A 4878-nucleotide genomic window follows, 5' to 3' on the forward strand; every position below is an offset into this window, starting at 1 on the left:
CAAAACGGGGTGCCCAGTCTCCCCGGGCTTTGGTGGCCTCCTGTCAAATGGAATCTCTTGGTGCTTCAGGTGCAGGTCCAATGACGGGTGTGTTATCCTAGGGGTCGACTTCTGTCCTTGCAAGAAGCCTGGCCTCGCTCTCTGCAGGTGAAGGGGTCTGTTCCCAGCAGTCTGAAGAGGGCTGTGAACACCTGTGCGCTTACTGCAAGCCCCTCCGGGGTAGGAGGCTGCGCCGTCAGCTCGGCTAGCTCTTTTGAGCCTGTGAAAAAGCGGCTGGTTGGATCTTTCCGTTTTAAGAGACCGAACTCTGGGACTGGAAAGACCTGTGTTTCAGTCTCCTCTGATGGACAAGTGACGTACGGTCTCCAGCCTCGGTTTCCCTGGGCAGTGGGGAATGGGGTAGTACTACCCGGGCTTATGAGGATTAAAAAACATGAAAAAGTCTTTGGGATCGTCCAATACGTGGGGAGCTGTTGTCTTGCTTATCACCAGCTTGGGTTATTTGTGAGAACACTGAACAGCAGACCCCAGGGCTCTGTGGAATAGGAAGCCCTAGGCCTGTGTAAGACAATTAGTATCACTGCCATTGTTAGCACGTTAATGCAATTCCTGCAGGGATCCGTCTTGAATTTCTTCCTTTTCTCCCTCTCTCTCTCCCTCTCTCTCTCTCTCTCTCTCTCTCTCTCTCTCTCTCTCTCTCTCTCTCTCTCTGTGTGTGTGTGTGTGTGTGTGTGTGTGTGTGTTGGGGAGGGATTTCCAGTTTCCACTGCTTCCCACCTTCGCTTCCCAGCCTCAGGGAAGGGATGGGGAGCTTCCAGAGCCATCCTCTGGCCGTAGAGGAACTGTAGAGTGGAGAATTCCTTCCTCCACTCCGCCCACCTGTACCTGGGACGGGCTCCTTCCTCCCAGGGGCGCTCGCCTGCCTTCCCCTTTCGCCCCTGACGGACCCCTTCCCGGTCACCTGCCTGCAGAAGGTGAGGCCCTTTCACGGGCCGCTCGCTTCTTACCGTACCTCCTTGAGGAGAGTCCAGGGGTCTGCCCACGCACGCACCTCACCAGCCCCCTGCAGCAGCAGAGGGCTGAGGGGCGGGAGCTGCGGGGAGATCTGTGCTGAAGTGCGTGGTTCTGTGATTTAGGAGGCACAAGGTGCAGCTTCTGCGTGATTCTGCTGCCCGCAGCCCTCTCCGTCTTTCCATCACCTTCTGATTAGCAAAGAGGCAGGGTTTATGGAACTCTGGACTCACTCCAGGGACCCAACTTGGCGAGCTTCCCTTTGGCAAACCCACCAGCCATCCATCGCCCAGGAATCCTGGAGCTTGGTGTTTTAACTCAAGAGTGATTGAGTCTTTTCCTGAGAAGCAACAGGGGAGTGAATGCTAACGATGTCAGCACTTTCCCTCCTGGCTGGAGACACCACGGCAGCCTCCCCAGCTGAGGGCAGACGAGCATCCGCCACGGCAGGGCGGGGGAGGGGTGGGGGTGGTCTGGGCAGTCGGGCTGATGGGCACCCTGAGACCTGGGAAGGGGCCTCAGAACAAGACTTCCACGCTGTGGGGTCTGTGTGTGCCAGGGGACCTCAAGAGAGCAGATCTGGGAGGATGGCAGACCCCTGCCTCTGCCCTCTGTCCCCCCAGGTCCTCAGCTTGGCCCATGCAGACAGAGTGGCTGGAAGTGGGTAGAGTCAGTAAGTGGTGAAGGTGGGAGGGCCAAGGTGAGGAAGGTCTTCAAAACTCGGGAGCCGCCAGGATGGTTGAGCAGAGACACAGCCGAAGGAGAGCTGGGTGTTCTGATGCTTCCCCCAGCCGCGATGGAGCGAGGCAGGGATTGGAGAGGCTGGTAGCGCCGAGGCGGAAGAAGAAGGATGAGAATGACATTTCAGAGAAATCAACACCAGAAGCTGGCGGCAGATTGCGGAGAGCAAGGAGAGGAGCAGGAGTGTGTGAGGAGAAGGTGGCATGTGGAGGCGGGTGAGGGCAGCCAAGCGGAGATGCCCAGGAGGCAGAGAAGAGCGGGCGACCGCCGCGTGCTCCTTAGACCCTTCGGTTCAGGGTCTTTTCCTTCTGCACAGTACACTGCAGGTGGGAGGGCCTGTGAGGTCGGCGGGCTGCTGGTTCCCATGGTTGGGCTCCTCGTGACGGCTGTTGAGTAACCTTTGTGGACAGATTGATGCTGGGTGGACTGGCCAGGCGCAGGCGGGGCTGCCTGGGGTGATGTACCACCTGGCGAGAAGTCACCTTTCCCCCTCTCGTTCCTGTTGTTGACAAGCGCGCTGTGTCTGCCCCGTCCGCGCCACGCTCAGTAGCTGTGTCGACGGCTCAGAGCGGGCTGCTGCTGCCCCAGCTCCAGAAGTTTCCTGGGCGTGGCCGGTGAGCGAGCACCTTGAGGGCCCCTGAGCGCTTGGCGCTGCAGCTTGGCAGCCAGCAACTCCGCCTCTAAAGCTGACCCGCCAGGGTTTTCCTTCGGGGCTGTGTTGCATCTGACGATTTCTCGCAGCGCACTGGACTCTGTTGGGAGCTGTGGGAATATGCAGAGGACGGAGGACACAGCCTGTTCTGTCCTCCAGGCCTGACCTGGGATAGGAGGCAGGACGCAGACCCGCCGAGGTCTTGGTCTCCGCAGGAGGAGTCTGAGCTCCCTGCAACGATTCCAGCCCCCTCCGGGACCTCTCCTCACCATCTCTCAGCACCGGCAGACAGCATGAGTGTTGAACGCCAGATTGAATGTTGTCTTTCTGCGCCTGGCTGCCGGTCAGCTCCCTAAGGGCAAGGCTGGGGTCTGTCCATCTGTGTCACCCCTGAACCCAAGGGCAGTGACAGGACAGCGGGCGGCAGGCTTGCTCACGCGCACGGAAGATACTGTCACAGGTTGGCTCCTCCAGAAACACTCTGAAGCAGCAGTGAGCACGTGCAAGGCTTGCTTAGAACTTCTCTTGCATCAGGACCCGGGGAGGGAGCGGGACGGGGCACCAGGCAGAAGGGGAAGCTAAGCTGCAGTGCGGCCCAGCCACGGCCTGGCCAAGCCCACGGGGAGCTCGGGAGCCGGAGTGGCCCTTCAGATGTTCACAGTAGAGTGAGAGCCCACAGCGGCCAGCCCCTGGTGCAGTCTCCGATGACGAGGGGCTGGCGTGAGTGCATTGCATCCCTGCAGGCTGGACCCCCGGAGAGGAAGCCCATTCTTCCTGAAGCCATGTGGCAGTGGCCACCACAAACGGCCTACACAGTTCTGGGAATTCCATTAGGGACAGCGACTGTGTCCACCCGCAGACACCGAGACTCCCCCTTGGGGAAGTCGAGACCACCAGGTTAAAGAAGCCTTTCTTGACTTCAGTTCTGCACAGAGCTATGATCTCAACAGATAAGAGGACAGCAGCTGGCCTGCAGCCAGAAAGGGGCTTGGTAGAGATGGGTGTATGTGTTTGTAGCCATGTTAGGGAGGGAAACGCCCCCCAACTGAATCTATAAGATTGGTCAGCACCAGGAAGAACAGTGTAAGGGGGTCTGCAGTTCTCAAGGGAAGCCTTGGGGGTGGGAGAATGTGTGGGAGCAGTACATATGAAGTGGTGTCCCCGTGTTATTTAATAAAAAACAAGAACATAGCCCAATTTTCCATTGTCAGCCAAACTGTAGTCACACGTTCTGCTAACGCTTTTTTCCAAGGGGCTCATTTTCCTCCAGTTGCCATTGGCTCCCTTTGGAATCCGTGTGTAAATCTCTATAAAGGCACTATATAAATCGTTTTGTTTGGTTTTTCAGTTTCTTGGCTTCCAGATCTTTATGCAAAATGCCTCTGTAGGTGGGTGTTTGGGCTATAGCCTATGAAGTGTAAAAATTAGAGGATAGGGCTGGGGGTGTAGCTCCGTGGTAGAGCATTTGCTTAGCATGCGTGAGGCCCTGAGTTCAATCCCCAGCACCACACACAAGAAAGAAAGGAGGAAGGGAAGGGAGGAAATAAGGAAGGAAAGGACGAAAGAAAGAAAGGAAGAAAAAGAAAGAAAGGGAGAGAAGTAAAATTTATAACGAGGGGCTGGGGATTTAGCTCAGCGGCAAAAGCGCCTGCCTGGCAAGCGCAAGGTCGTGAGTTCGGTTCCCGGTACCAGAGAAAAAACAAAAAACAAAAAACAAAAAACAAAAAAAAAAAATTTATAACGTAACTTTCCTTAACAACTGCCTCAAAAAAGTAAGAAAAGTAAATACCCTCCCCTTTTCCTATATTAAGGCATAAAAATACATTTTGCTATGCGTTAGAAATGTTCTTTTTAGGCAACTGCAGGGCACGCATTCTGTGCTCCGTTAGAACGGTCTTCACGTTCATATTGGGTTTCCTAAGCATCATTGCCTGCGAATAAATTTGAGCCTGTTCATGGAAAATTCACCAGTGTGCGACTGTAAAACTGGAAGGCTTGGCAGCACACAAGGTGCTGGGCACACCCTAATAGAAACCAGGGTTCTGTAATGTAGTCGCCAGGAAAAAAAAAAAGAGACACTTTGATGGCGTCCAATATTGCTTTAAACTGCAGGGAAACCATAGGACAGCCACTGGCTGCTAGGTTCTACTCCAGAAGTAAAATATGCTTTCTGTGAACTGCTCTTGCCCTGACAGGAAGCATTCGGCAATATTTGTGTATGTGGAGACCCATGTATTGCGGTATTAGAGTTTGAACCCAGGGCCTTTACACTGAGGCTATATCCCTACCCCTTTTCTATTTTGAGACAGGATCTCAATAAGTTGCTATATTGCCCTCAAAGTTGCAACCCTCAAAGTTGCGACCCTTAGCGTCCCAGAGTGCTGCCTATACCACCACAATTGGGCTCTGGTTTATATTCTTACAGTGGAACAGACAGGAAGTGCCGGAAAGTTCTGATGCCAGTGACACATACG

The sequence above is a fragment of the Chinchilla lanigera genome, unplaced genomic scaffold (genome assembly GCF_000276665.1).
Source record: "Chinchilla lanigera isolate Chin_1 unplaced genomic scaffold, ChiLan1.0 scaffold00008, whole genome shotgun sequence".
Classification (NCBI taxonomy): Eukaryota; Metazoa; Chordata; class Mammalia; order Rodentia; family Chinchillidae; genus Chinchilla; species Chinchilla lanigera.